Genomic DNA, 16,373 nt, shown 5'->3' with positions numbered 1-16,373 from the left:
GAATCACTTGAAATTTGAATATGGCTATGTATGGCTATCGTTGGAACTAGAATAATAATTTTATTTAAATAATCTCCTATTTTTTACATTAAAAAACTCGTGAAAAAAGACCCAATTTTACAAACCTTTCTTTCAAAAGCGCGCCATTTTGAAATTTTTTCGATTTATTCTACTTCCGACCATAACTGCCTTCTTTCTGATTAAGAATCTTCTTGAAATTTGTGTTTCAGATGTCCGATTTTTCGAGGGGGTCATTTTCAGCGGCATTTTTATAATAATATTGCTTTTAAAACAAAAAAGATATTTTTTTTGTATGCTCAATAGATGTAGTAATAAACACGAAAAGTCAAAATATCGTTTTTTTTTAATTTTTAATGGCAAAAAAAAAAATTTCGAGAAAACAGATGAAGTTTTCGAGCTCTAGGCCACCGGGTCCCCTTAAAGGGTTTCGCAGTATATCAGCTAATTTTGTTTCTTCCGCCGTGTACATCCGGATGTCAGTACAAAATTAAATTACGAAACGTATTATTTACATTCGAATATGTGATTTGAAAATTGAAATAATATATTTTAATTAACCTTAGTTTTGATTGCTTTTTATACAAAAAATTAATGAGAAAATGCGCAGTTGGTTTTAAAAAGCCAAGGGCGGAAACGGACAATTTTTCGCGGTTCCAATCGGGGAAATCGGAGCGGTTGAAGTGGCCGGACTCAAGATATTCTCAAGTATAAAACCCAAATTATTGACCAGCCGCGACTAAAACCATTCCATTCGCATAGTTCGTCTTCTTATTTGACCGAACCAGCGAAGAAGAATCTATTCATTATTTTACTGAAGATGTGGTCCGCGAACTACTTATATTGTCTACACCTGTCACTAGCATTTCGAGATCAGATCTCTAAGCTGAGGAGTGTAAATCAAGGAATGACGCAAAGTGGTGCCCTTTCTTTCTTGCTTTTCAACTTCAATGCCATATTTCGAAGCTTCCTTAACTACTGGAGTTAGTGTCTTTGAACTTAAACACTGCAAATTGCTCGATTTGGCATCTGACCTGGACATCGTGGGTTCTGTTCAAAAATGAATGGTTACCTTTCCAGATTTTCTTACTTCACAATGACCCCAAGTTACTGAGCGTAACCTTCAATAGTTTCCTCTCCTTTTCGGTGCAACAAGGATCTCAATTCGCTAGCCGGTAGCGCTCGGTGCCAAGGCAAAGAGACATTGCTGGTAACAGCGAAGGTACTTGGTCAGTCGGTTGTAAATTATGTATCGCCCATCTGTTCGCCTGTAACTAGTGGCACGCAGTGGACGAAGCTTCAGATCTATCAAAATACTGCTATCAGGATACGACGGGAAGCATTTTGAAGTTACCTCCATAACATTTGCACAGCGAGGTGCTATGCTCCCTGTCAAGTAGAATATTAATACATATACTCAGCAAGCAATTCATGATGAGATGTCAGCGGAGGACCCACCTCTGCAGGCACTTACCACATCCAATTCACATCGGGAGGCATCTCCTTAATCTCACTGAGGAAATCTGCAACTTGACATGACATCCACTGGACCACCAGTATGTAAATAGGCCATAAATAGAAGAGACATTCTTCGGGAGTTCCTTACCACCTTCATGATCTCTTGCCGCCCGAAAGCCATCATCGGAGTCCAACCATCACCCACGACAGACGAGAAGTTTCAGCTGCCTCGTGAGACCCGCATTACTTTGGCACAATTACTTCCCGAATACTGTAGCAGGTTCAACCCCTACCGAACTCGAATCGATCCCAACATACTCAACATAATCGACGTATGCCCGGCATGTGAATTCCACCTATTTACGTGCCCCTTAAATCCACTTATGCGGCCTTGGTAGTCTAGCATAAGTGCACTAGTCTGCCATCCCAGAGGTTGTGGGTTCGAATCCCATGTATAGCACGGTCCTCGCACTTTTCCAAATTTACCTACTTTCCCTGTTTCTAAAAACTAAAACACATAATTCCTCCAATTCCATTCTTCAACCGCAAAACCTTATCCTTTCCATCCTTGCTCCCGCACAATAGTCTGCACATTATTTGCATTGTGGCTGCTAAAACAAGTAAAAACAAAAAACAAAGAAAAACACACAGTTATACATTTCATCAGTGGCGCCAGTAAGAGAAAGCGGGCGAGCGCGGTAATAGCGCAAGCACACGAAATTTAGCGAGGTCCTCAACCATTTGTGTGATCCTTCTGCCAGAAAAATTTGAAATACAGATGGCGCTCCAAGCAGTGAGAAGGCGTTGTTCCTAAGCAACGACAGGTGGGCATTCCCACTACTTAGGACTGGCAGCGACAGGCTAATCACCTACCCTGTCAGAAGTCCAAACAGATTATCGAAACCAACGCAAGACAGAGTCTTGCCGAGGCCCTGTGCTACCGAGAGGAGTGAACAAGGGGAAAAAATCCACTTATCTAATACCCCTCTTCATTTGGACCTATTCGTCGAAACAGCATGACTCTTGTACCTACCGTTAGGTGAGATTGACGATAACGATCGGTGACTTCACCGCATCTGCCAATAGTTGGTAAACTACAAGAACAACAACAACATAACTGTTTTCAAAATTTGGGTGTATTCTTGATATTTCCGTAAATTTTTCATTCAATGTATTTTCCTCTTCTCAACATTAAATGTCCATACTTGAAGATAATTTTCTGCACTTAACGACAATGCCAGTCAGCGCTAGTTGTTGATGGTATGATGCAATGACAACTTTGCTATTGTATATAAAATCTACCGGGTGGTTCAAGTATTAGTATTTTTATAAGTGACATGTAATGTTACCGTTCATCTATTGAAAGCTTTTTTCGGCTTAAAATGTTTTTATGGTATAGGTTCATTGAGCGAAGAGCAAATTTGATAGGCAATTTTTGAATTCGTTCTAAACGTCGTATACGAGTATGTGAGACGATAAATATGGTATACTCCAATAAAAAAAAAAAAAAAAAACACCAAGGCGACGTCCGTAGACGAATGTAACTACTATGGGCATGAAACATCAAATGATTCATATGAAGGTCCCACTTGGAAGGTGGCAAACCTATGAGTGTGCCTCTGCCGAACTGTTACGCCGGATAAATGCCAATGTCTATGAGGAGCTAGACCTTTACGTTTCTCTATAGTAAACATCTTGTAATAAGTATACGTCTTTTCCAAATCTAAGTAAACTCTCAAGCTCTAACCCCGAGATACATTCCAGCTTCTTATACTGTAGAGCTCCTAAGCATTTCATTCGTGTTCTAGCTAATGCAAGGCATGAATATAGAAGGAGTTCTAAAATTTCCCTCTTTTCCAGTTCATTGCAAAATCTGCAGTTATCATTGTTTGCAATTCCTTTCTTGTATGCATATTCTGCTAGCAAATGTGACCTGTCAGTATACCTATAAGGGTTTTTAATATGTCGCTTTCTTGTTCAAATGACATGGCAATCTCATCTACAATTACATTTCCTGCAATCCGGGTATCCAATAGATGTTCAGCCGTTTGTCTGCGGTCAAGCTCTCTATGGCCTCCTTGCTTTTGAGAACATTTTTAGATGAAACTTCATATGAGTTTATTGCTTTCATCGCTGTTTTACTGTCAACGTATATATTTATTTCGGAATTGCTCGTTGCCTTTGCGATTGCTAATTCTGAAGCCTTTCCTAAAGCAAAGACTTCTGCTTGAAAGATATTGCAGTGACCAGGCAGCTTGACCGGCCGCCTGATTCCCAGCTCTGCGCAATAGATTCCTGCACCTACTCTGTGTAACATTTTTGACCCGTCAGTAATTGGAGCTACGTTCCACCCTTATTCTATTATGGTTTGGAATTTCCTCACCCAATTGCATTTCGGAGTCATACCTATAGTCTGTATTGGCCCTATAACTCCTGCCTATTGAGCTGTGCCCAAATATTTTACAGGTAATTAAATTTACCTGCTGCGCTAATTCTTACGGCAGATTTAGCTACTAGACATTCTGCCGCAATGTCAATCGGTGACAGGTTGAGTATTCTTTCAAGCACTGCTTCTGAAGTAGTTCTCATCGCCCCGGTAGTATAATTTGGCTTCCATGATACTTAGCGCTGCCTTTAAGAGCCAGTTCTACGCCACTCAGCTTCGGGGGGAGCCAATTCGGAATCTTGTAAATTCTAGTAAAGAGTACTATGTTCGTTTTATCAGCGTTTATCTCCTGGCCTGCCGGTGTTGCCCATGATGTAAAATACTATTGCCAGTGTGTTATTCGTTATGTCGCTTATGGTGTCACTACTATGGTTATGTCATCTGCATAGGCTACTAGTTTCGATGCTGTACCTTCAAATTTCTTTTAAAGCTGATTAACTGTGAGTAACCAGAGAAGTAGTGATAGAACACCACCTTGAGGCGTACCCTCACATGTTGGATAAGTGAGTTTAGCTTCGTTCCATTTCGCTCTTATTATTCTACAACCTATGAGGATCTTTATCTACGAATAGACAGCGGGTTCTGTATTTGTTGTATCTAAACCTCTAAAATAGTTTCTCTCAATATATTGTTCAATGCTCCACTAATGTCTAGAAATACTCCTAAAGCATATTCTTTAACGCAGCCGCTGTGTATCTGACTTTAGTATATGTGTGCTGTGACTTTGACATAAGGTCTGGCACCCAATATTAGTCCATAGATGTCGCTAGGAGTATTTTTAAACATTTCCCAAATGTCTTGTTTTTTCGTCTGTCATCTGTAAACAATATTCAGTTCATTGTTTGTTACGTTTCATACAACAATGCTTTTTTGTCGTTTTAAAAATGTCGAGTTTCGTGCCTTCAAACTACGATTTGCGGACATCGTGAAACCATTTGTAAAATGCTGCTCTCCCGGTTCAAAAGGAAGCCGTTTTTGCATCGAATCGTTACGGGTGATGAAAAATGGGTGTATTTCTCCAATCCCAAGCGTAAACGATCGTATGGTCCACCCGGCCACAAGCCAAAAACAACGTCCAAACCAAATCGCTTCGGCCGCAAGGCAATGCTGTGTGTTTTCTGGGATCAGCGTGGTATGATTTGGTACAAGCTATTAAAACCAGGTGAAACAGTTGACGGTGCACGCTACCAACGACAATTGACCGATTTGAATAGCACTATACACCGAAAACGCCCAGAATATGCCGATCGGCGTCACAAAATATGTTTTCTTGATAACAATGCACCGCACATTTTTTGTTAATAAACGTTTGAAATTGAAAAAAAGTATCATTTGACAGGTATACACCTGGTATACATATCACGTCGTACCAAAGTACCCAAATTCCTAAATTCGGTATGAATTTGAGATATGTCCCAGAGATATAATATGACGTAGGGAATAGAGCTCGGCTTTTTTTTATCTAGGTGACTATGTCGGAAAAGACAAAAAATGGGATGCAGCTGGGCATATCTCCACATGAAACCAATTTATCCACTCTGTCGGACAGGCTTTTGTGAGTTTTGAAGTGGTGGCATAATTGGCGCCTTTTTTTGGAAAATGCAGTTACAGACGCGCCTTTTTTGCCTTGGAATTGGAGTTATTAACATAGATGAACTTTAGTTTCAGCAGGCTGTTGTACCATATCACACACTCTCTCAAATAGTCTATTTTTTTAGCACCAATCTCGATCATCATGATGTCAGCCGTCTTTGGTAACGTCTATCGATCATTTTGTAGTTGCAATTCGTTCCCGATAAATCTTCTTTTGTGGACTGTCATTCAAGATCGAAGTTATTTGACTAATCTAAGAACGAGCCGGATCCTTAATGGCAATATCCTAGCTATTTGTGAAATAGACAGAGCTCTTTGGAAATTGGGCTGACAGAATATGTTACTGCGAAGAAAGCTGAAGCGGCCGAATGAAAAAAAATTGTATTTCATAAATTACCTCCAATGAAGAGCTTTTATTTTTTTCTACTATTTTTTTCTAATAATATCAAAGGGAATTGCATTTTGTTTATTTTATTTCATTTCAAATATAAACTTGTATTTGGATCACCTGGTACTTTCATAAACTCCTTTCTTGACTCTTCTTAGCGCTGATGGGAATAAATTTGTATTGTTTCTTGGTTGTGGTTTATTTCACATTAATTTACAAAACATATCAAAAAGAAAAAAAAACAAGCAGGTTGAGTTACCTGCTCGCTTCAGAAAGTCGATAAGAAAAAATAAAATAATAAGTCATATGTTGAAAGTTGCACGAAACCATGAATGTTGAGAATATTTGCTTTCGTGTGAAGTGTAGGTGTAACCTGGATTCCGCTTCTTAGCTTGCCCGCAAATTAGTGTTTCTTTTTCACTGCAATTTTCCCATTAAATATAAGCATTTGTCTTCTAGATTAAAGTGGCGTTTTTACAAATGGATGTGTGTATGTATGTACATACAAGGGTGGCTCAGTGAGCTCGAAAATTAAAGCAAGTCACGCTATTACCTTAAGTTCGAACTTTACTTGCCAAAAAGCATCTTTAAAAAGAACCCACCCTAATTTTCTGACAGATTTTTTGTGGCAGTCATTTGAAAAAAAGACTAGGCATATCCAAAAAAAAAAAAGCAAAGCGTGAATTCCGTGAGCTCACTAAAGAATATGGTTTTGCACAAAGATCAGTTAATTTACTATGGGTTTAAAGCATCCAACACGGACTGACACAATTTTGGTGCGCCCATCACAAGTCACGTCGAGTGTTTTGATCATCTAACTGAGGTCCCCATGTTATCATTTTGCATGATATGGTGTGTTCGTCGTAGGAAGATGTGCGAATATGGAGAAACCATAATGCGTTTTTCGTATAGATCAGTGATTTCAGTTGTGCGCACATATTTTGGTATGGTAATCGGTAACCATGGGCTGTTTGTCTCGTTTACACAATTGACAACTTCAAGGTAGCTTTAACAATATGAGTTTTTATACCTTTGCATGACCGTTAGATGGTTGGTTGAGGTGGTTATTTACGAAAAATCCGATTAGTGTTTGCGCATCATTTTGTTACCACTGTTATGAAGAATCCAATTAGTGTTTCCGCACCATTTTGTTGCCACTGACTCTGTCCACTGCTACGTCTATATTGGCCAGCTCTTCAATGTTTTCAAAAAGTGATTTGCCAAGGGTTAACATCCCCGCTTTCCATAGAGCAGAGCATTCAAAGGGGAAGTGGAAGATCTCTCTCTCTCTCCTATGGACCAGAATTCAGTTATCACTGCCGTGAGTTTGCAGGTATCCCGTTTCATATTTATGAGTTACTTTATATTTCGAGATTTTGACAAATCTGAATTCAGGTCCCTTTCCAATACAAAACAAACGAACAAAATAAACAAAAGAAGAATCAATTAAAAAATTAATAATACAAAATTTAGTGAATGGCTTCGTGGTACTCTAATTTGTGAGATTTATACTAAGCCAATTAGTAAAAACCAAGTTCCGTGTGTTAAATTGTGGCAGTAAAAGGAATATAAAGCGTACAAATGCAGTTTGTTTGCGCTTTTTTGCTGAAGATGCCGCGGATAACAAAAAGTGTGTGTGTGTGTAAATAATTTCTTGTGTTTGGTTGTTTCTATTGCTTTCACCTATTACTCTTCTTCTCAAGCAAGTAATTCCCCTTACTTTTGTGTGTTTATTTATAGGCTCTTACGACACAGCGAATTCGGAAGGCGCAACTATGAATTCTATCGCCCTTGGGTTTCAGTTTGCTGTTCTGTTGCCTTGACTGCGAAATTTCAAACAGTTCAGTCACAGCCCAAATGAATTCGTACAAGGTGGTGGTACTAGACCAAGAACAATATTTGATAAATCAGGGTGTCATGACAAAATAAAGTAAAGTAGTACTGAAATATAACTATTTTTCATCATTTCGGTTATAATGCTAGCATGTTGTTTAACGCGGAAGAAAAAAGCCAGCTGCTCTACTAATATCACATTTTATAGCACGCCTTAGCAATGGTCGAGCTGCACTTCTGTAAGTACTGCTGTCGCTTCGCTACAATCTTGGCTGCTTCCCAGACAGAAAGCTAGTTATCTTATTTTCACCTTCGCTTTGCTGTTGGCTTGAGAAATCTCGCTGTCACATTCAAATGAAATAAAAAAATTAAAGCATTTTCAAAAACAGCAAAAAACTATGACATCCAATGTCGAACAAGGTTTTCTTGTACAATGCGGCGCCCAAGCCCGCAAATAGCATCAATTACGAATCTTTGCCTCATCTAGGATATTCCCAGATAACGCCTGCTGTGTCTTTTGGGTTTCTAATTGTAAAGCTAAATGGCTAGGAAGTCAGATCGATTGCTGCTTCACATACTCGTAGTTATGAAACAATCGGCCAAGCGTACCCTATTAAATATTACTAGGGAAGTTTTCGGTAAAGGAAAGTGATGCCGTACAATAATATGCAGTCGCTGTACAATAACATGGAGTCTTGCCCACCTACCCAGAGATGCTATCACTAAAGTCATTAAATTTGAAAAGATGTTCCGGTTTATTTGGGTCCCAGGACACAGGGATATAATTGGGAACGAAGTAGCGGACGCATTGGCTACCAATAGTACCTGACACCTTTCTTCCATCGCAGAGAAGCTTAGGAGCTCAGGAGCTAATGCTAAGGGAGGTTAGCTGGCACCAAATTACGAGGCTATGCCTGGTGTAATCCTTATTGGGGTAGTACAATCAAAAGAGATTTAGGAAACTCATAATCCTCCCTAAGGTTAAACTAATTAATCTATTCTTCCTCATTTTCTTCGCCCTCTTTCCAACTGGTGCGCTCACCGTCGCTTCCTCGGTCAACGTGGCCAGATCAGAAGGGTCATCATCAGATCTGTTCCTCTTACCGCAACTTCGGCTCGAATCGCAGTTGGCAAAGCTACTTTAGCTATAATCACACCTGCTTCTCTTGTCTTCTTCGCGTTCCTCTGCCTTTGCCGCTTCTTCTGCCTATTAGACAGATTTTCTCCTGAAGCTGGCATCTTTTCCGTGTTCATTGGGGCACTGGTACTTTCTGAGCGTGAACTCAGATTAACCAAAGCTCCAACAGTCGCCTAAACTGGTGCCAGGACAGGAACCAATTTGGTTTTCTCTGTCGTGGGGACATGACAGGCAGGGGTTGCCTACATCTCCATTGCTTTTATTGGTTCCACTGAGCCAAGCTCATTTTCACCTAGCAACAGACTCTCTATCGAGCTGCGTATAGAGCCTCACGAGGATGCACCGTCTAATAGGTGTCCATCCTCAACCTCAATAGCTTGCTTCCTCCAAGCCGCTGGAGAACCAGCGGGAGGATTACCACAAGTGTGGGTACCCCGTCCAGAGAAGTCCAGGTTTCTACTCATTATTTATACTCTTCAAGGGAGCCACTGATGAAGAGGAACCCGTAATCCACATAGACATCAACATAGACATGAACTCTAGATTCGTAGTGTTCTTTTTACTGAGTTAAGTAGCAGGCTCATCACGCACTAACGGTCTTGGCTTAGTAGAAGTTATAGAGTTGGAGAAACCCTCTGTATTGCCCTTATCTACGCCCTGTGCCGTCCTCATAGTAGTCATAGTCAATCCGAAGTAAGACTCATACAGTGAGGACAAAACACTTAACCCCTGGTTGGATGGTACTGTGATAAGTAGGAGGCAAAAAATTCTATGAGTTCAAAGAGAAAACCTCAAATCAAAACCATATTTCTATCTCGGAAGTAAGATATTTGAGCTGAATGAAAACATCAACGATGAATCAAACGCATATTTTGAAAACATTTATTAGTTTGTAAATTGCTTGTGCATAGTACGAAGCTTATATAAATAAATAATAAAGGAAAATAAAATTGAAAATAAAAATATTTGAAGCCCATCGAAAAATGGTAGACACGTTGAATTCAGTATCGAGCAGAAAGAGACTACTTACGTGGATTACGGACTTATTGACGCACCCTCGCATAGTCTACATATGCAGTTTTTAATTTCAGTTGGAAATAAATGACCGCAATGCAATTCACCCAACCATTGAATTATTTCACTTTTCTTTCAACAAATAAAGTACTCGTATATTTTCTTCGAATGCTTGCGAGTGCAGTAGTATCAACTTGAAACTAATGCTATAAATTCAGTTAATGTCAGCTAATTCCCAATGCTCCTTCAAATGTACGCTGGCGTATGTGCCTGTGTGTTTGTGTGTGTATGTGTGCAACGAAAAGGAGCTAAATTGAATTTTTTTAACAATCTACGAAAATATATAGTTGCAAAATATTTCTTCCACTTCACGCAGCTTCACCACTTCACTCCCTCTTTCTCTCTCTTTCTCTACCTTCACTTTGAATGAAACTTTTGCTTTGGAATTCGTTTTCAACGCTCGTGCCCAGTTGCTTAAGTACTCACGCAGCATACCTTTTATTTTCCGCTTTTACAGGTGACCCGTGGCAGTCTATAAGCAAAGCATTCTGTTTGAATTAATTTGGAAGGGCACTGAATTTTCTTTAATTCTCACCAAAGTTGCACATTTAGGCTTCACACACACACACGCACAACTGCAACCCAAAGTTGGTGAACTGGAAAAGCTTCAGAGGCAACATGATCCTTCTTATTCCATTAATTTCTTAGCTACTTGGCTGCCAATCCTCCGACCGCCTGCGCAAATTAATTACAGTTAGGTAGAGTTTGAAAGTTTAGCCTTCCGCCTGCCCCAACAATTTATTGTCCAATCAACGCAGCTTGCGCACTTGTACATATTTTTGTACTTAGATCTGTATGAATATATGAATGTATATATGTATATACATACGGTGTATGTGGTAGTATACGTGGAGAATATTTATGTATGGTACATATGTAAATACGTCTCACATATATTATATGTAGTATGTAGGTAATGTAAATATTTCCCACAAAATTTCACCTTTGCCCATTATATCAGCTGGTAAAGTCACCCAACTGCGAAATGCTAAGAAAGATGTGAGAAAGAAAAATATTGAGAATTCATTAGTGTTGTATACAAGAAGTTACCAAAAATAAGCCATCTGAAATCATCAATGAAAGACTTTGTTGCTGCACACAGATGTTGCACAAACTTTTTAGCTAATTGTCAGCAGGAACTTTTCGGATCCCAGCCAGAAGCAACGTGTTGCTTTAACCCTTAGCACTTTGCTGGGCTGAGACGCACAAGGCTTCGCCGGATATACTTTATATAGTTTCGTATTAGCTTTAAATACCTATACGCATATGACGACGAGGGAAGCTTCAAAAGATACACTGCGATTCGATGCAGGAGACACTTTAAGATGTATTATAGATGCTCCATCTACTTCTTGGAATTTGACCGACAACTCTAGTAAATTTGGACCTCATATCTCTGCGAGGAGTTTATTTTTATTATTATTTGTAGGGGATATATATAATATAACCCTAACTTAATTAGTGCACTGGATACTCGGACCTTCGATGCTTTACGAGGAGATATCGTACCATATGATTTCAGTAACTAAACTAAATGGCATTCACTTAAACTTCGCAAAAAAGCTGAATTGCTGGACGTTATTCTGGATAAGAAGCTGTACTGCAAATAAAATATAATTTAGCATTACGAAAAGTGTTCTATAGACCTGTACACTTGTAAAATAACTCCATGCAAAGTATTTTTACGATTGAACTACTCCGCTGTATCGAGTGACTGTAGGGGGGTTTGCGGTTGACACTAATTCATTCGGCAAGGGGCACAGATTTCGTAGTAGCAAATCCACTTAGGATTCACTAAGGATTTGCATAAGTGAAGCGTAAATGATGCCTCTTGACATTACAGAATGTCATATCAAAGCTCTCGCTGTTTTCCGATTGCGAGTGTCAGTGTGGACCCGGAAATCACGACACTTTTGCATATTAAAACTGGATAGCTACAGCTCTCTCGGTTCCCGAAAGGGACCACACTCTAGCTTGATAGAGAGATAGATAGCTGACTCAAAGCTTGACGCGTGAGTGGATCACCTTGAAACCTCTCTTTTTCTTTACCAGACCAATGCATTTTCTAAGCTATTTGTTCAGTGATTATTGAAGTTCTAGAGCATTTCGAGAGCCTTAATCACTAAGGGGAGATGTACTTATATTTATTTAGTGTTAGCCAAGCTGTAACTAGAGCTTTGGGCTCATTCGTTACACAATCGATTATAAAGATGGCTCAAAGCCATCAAAGCCAGAGTGGGTAGCCCATCCTGGAATCTCTCTTATTGTTTACCATATCAATGCATCTTCCAAGCTATGGTTTCAGTGGTTATTGAAGCTTCAGAGAATCTCGGGAACCTCAATGACTAGGCGGAGATGTATTTATCCTTAGTGTTGCCAAGTTGTAATTAGAGATCTGTGTTCATTCGTGTTTAATTCTAAACTTGCCTTGAACTGTCGCTGTTGTCCAAGAGATGAAAAAAACAGAGCAAAGTGCACCTAGCTTAGGTCTCTGGTCATACTGATATAAAAAGAAACTGTAACTGTAATTTGCAAGGCAAGATATGACCAGGTACCTTATTTTTGAAAAATGGCTCACTGATATGACTTATGCCACTTTGCAAATTGCTTATTAGAGAATTTCTGTAGAAAAGAGCTCCTAAAAACGGGTATCAAAGAATGACTTCTCAGATTTTTAAGCAAACATACTCGAAATTGGTTCTGAACAACGGAAACTTCGAGCACTTTTGTTTACCATATCAATGCATCTTCCAAGCTATGGTTTCAGTGGTTATTGAAGCTTCAGAGAATCTCGGGAACCTCAATGACTAGGCGGAGATGTATTTATCCTTAGTGTTGCCAAGTTGAACTGTCGCTGTTGTCCAAGAGATGAAAAAAACAGAGCAAAGTGCACCTAGCTTAGGTCTCTGGTCATACTGATATAAAGAGAAACTGTAACTGTAATTTGCAAGGCAAGATATGACCAGGTACCTTATTTTTGAAAAATGGCTCACTGATATGACTTATGCCACTTTGCAAATTGCTTATTAGAGAATTTCTGTAGAAAAGAGCTCCTAAAAACGGGTATCAAAGTATGACTTCTCAGATTTTTAAGCAAACATACTCGAAATTGGTTCTGAACAACGGAAACTTCGAGCACTTTAAAATTGCACTTTATTATACTAGACTTGAATGGGCTATAAAATTATGTACTAAATTTTTTTTAATTCTGTTTGAAATTTTCATGAACATTTGTAAAAGCCAAAATCTGTTGTAGAAAAGAAACAGAGAGAAATTGCGGTATTATCCAAAAAATTCAAAATCAAGTTAGAAATGATAAAAGAGCTTCGTACGAGAAGTTAGCGACTGAAGCAAATCCCTGCATCAAGAAGGGACTTGAAAGAGGTGTACACGATTACAAGGAAACTGAGAAACCACAACTGTCAATACAATGTTCCTATAGAAGACCGCAAAGTGCCATCACTATCAAAGAATAACAACTAAAAGTGTGGCGCGACCCTTTTGGAAGGACATTCAATGCCAACGCCAACATAGATAACAATAAGGTTATCTTACCGAGCAGATCGTAACACAGGTGATCTTTACGTGACATTTGCACAGACCATTCTAGTAAAGAAGAAATGTATGAAACTGTACGATCACAAAAATGCGGAAGCGCTAGTTGGATTCTGTATGAATCACCACTTAAACCAACCAACCAATCTTCTTCTTTATTTGCCAATTCGATTCCGAATATAGGCGATCATACAATTTATACAATATATTATATATTACAATTAAATATTACTGTTAGCTATTAAGCACGTTGTTTAGCGTTAGGCGGTTCAAGATTTATTAAAATGTAATATAATGTTACAGTATCATATTGGAAAGTGATAACGGAAAAACATAGTGGAGAATTAGGGTTGTACTTAACATAGTATATAATCTTACATATACATTAGGGTCGCTCTTAACATATTATAGTATATGATCTTACATACTCCGGCTCAACCATAATTCACACCATTTTTGAAAAAAATGTATAACTAAACAATTTCATTGAATTCTATATCTATACTGGTCAATAACTTTTTACAAAATTTTTCATGTTTGATTTTACTTAAACTTTTCGTAAAACCATCTGCTACATTATCTGTAGTGGAAACATATTCAATTTTTAATTCTTTTAGACTACATTGTTCTCTAATATAGTGAAACTTAATATCTATATGTTTGCTCCTTTTCTTAGTTGACTCGTTCTTCGCCAGAAACGCAGCTCCTTGATTGTCACAGTAGATGACCGTTGGAAACTCGACGTACCGCTTGAATCCTATTTCTCTTAGCAAATTTCGTTGAAACATAACTTCTTTCGCCGCTTGACACATAGAAACGTATTCAGCTTCAGTTGAGCTTAAGGCTATTACATTTTGCTTCTTAGATTCCCATTGTATCGGTCCATTTCCAAACATAAACACAAAACCACTGCATGACTTTCTATCTGAAGCATCAGATGCCCAATCGGAATCTGAGTAACATACAAACTCATCAGAATTAGAATATCGCAAACTCATGTTAACAGTGTGTTTTAAATAACGTAAAATATGCTTCGCCACAAGAAAGTGTTCGTGGTGAGCATGGCTGCAAAATTGCGACAGCTTCGAAACAGCAAACGAAATATCAGGCCTTGAAATAATTGACAAATAAGTTAAGGCACCCATTAACGACTGAAACTTTTTAGTATAGTCTCCGACACAGTTAAGATTCGGGCATTTCTGTAATACACACCCACTAGGAATCGGTGTAACTGCAGATTTACAATCTGACATACCCCATTCATCGAGCAATTTTTCGATGTACATTTTTTGATGAATTTTAATTTCACCCCGACTTCCATCTCTTTCGATTTGCATTCCAAGGTAGTGCTGTATTGGACCTCTATCTACAGCTTGTACGATTTCATTCAATTTATTTAAAATATTCTTAATTGATTCTCTCGAACTACTTGCAACTATTAAATCATCGACGTAGACGCCTATTATATTGATATCTTTTATACTTATTTTATAAAAAACGCAGCAGTCTGACTTCGACCGATTAAATCCCATTTTCATTAATATATCATTTATTTTTTCTGACCAATCTCTGCCGGCCTGCTTTAAGCCATAAATCGACTTTTTCAAGCGACAAACGCTTTGCGGATTTTCTTGGTCTTCAAACATTATCGGTTGGCGCATATATATTTCTTCTTTTAGCTCACCATTCAAATAGGCTGCAGTTATATCAAAGTGGTGAACCAAAAGCTGATGCTTAACTGAGAGAGCTAATATTAATCGAATAGTAGCATGTCTCACAACAGGTGAGTACGTATCAAAATAATCTATATTTTCTCGCTGAGAACAACCTTGCGCAACAAGACGGGCTTTATACTTCTCAACACTCCCATCAGTGTTTCTCTTTGTTGCGAAAACCCATTTGCAACCTATAACATTTTTGTTCTCTGGTAGGTCTACTAAATCCCATGTATTATTTTTCATTAAAGTTGACATTTCCGATTCCATAGCATTTTTCCAATGTAATGCATTTTCACAGCTTAAAGCTTGTTTTGTGGTAATCGGATCATTCTTTACGCAAGAAACTGAATTTAAAACATTCACACATGGATCAATTGCAAATACTTTACGTGGTCTTCCAACAGTACCATTTCTTAAAATCTTCGGCCTTCCTCTTTTGATACGCCCTTGAGGATTCACAATTTGTTCTGGATCAGAATCACCATCTTCATTTTGTTCAGATGGTACAACCTCATCTTCCTTATCATGACCACTAAAGGTAGGAACCTCACTTATATTATCTTTGTCTTGCTGATTAAACAATAGTAATGTATCATTGTACGATAATTCGTCATTTTTAACAGTAGTAAACGTCTGCTCAAAAAATATAACGTCTCTTGCCACGATAATAGATTTCGTACGAACATCATAAAGTCTGTATGCCTTGCAGTCTCGTGCATACCCTACGAATTTAACAATATCACCTTTCCGTTCAAATTTCGATTTGCCAAGTTTCTTATTTAATGCGACCGCATCGCAACCGAACACCTTCATGTAACCAACGTAAGGCTTTCGACCTGTCCAACGTTCAAACGGAGTGGTATTTTTCAAAACTTTCGTTGGAGAACGATTTCTAACGTAAGTAGCCGTGTTGACTGCTTCTGACCATAAACTGTGTGATAACTTAGATTGCTCTAGCATGCACCGTGCCATTTCAACAACGGTTCTATTGTAACGCTCTGCTATGCCGTTCTGCTGCGGTGTGTACGGAATCGTTTTTTGGTGAATTATACCTTTAAAGTTTAAATATTTCAACATGTCTTCATTTACGTATTCCCGGCCGTTATCAGTTCTCAAAACTTTTATCTTCTTCCCGGTTTGATTCTCAACATT

General features: G+C 38.6%; 1 protein-coding gene across 4 annotated transcripts in view; it reads left to right on the top strand.

Annotated features, from left to right (window-relative positions):
- The window catches only part of LOC128869991 (cadherin-87A), a 290,958-nt gene that overhangs the window by 25,865 nt on the left and 248,720 nt on the right, over positions 1-16,373 (top strand). The gene's annotated exons all lie outside the window — the stretch shown is intronic.

Source organism: Anastrepha ludens, chromosome 2 (assembly GCF_028408465.1).
Source record: "Anastrepha ludens isolate Willacy chromosome 2, idAnaLude1.1, whole genome shotgun sequence".
Classification (NCBI taxonomy): domain Eukaryota; kingdom Metazoa; phylum Arthropoda; class Insecta; order Diptera; family Tephritidae; genus Anastrepha; species Anastrepha ludens.
The sequence above is the reverse complement of the archived record's forward strand: the minus strand, read 5'-3'. Positions and strand labels throughout refer to the sequence as shown.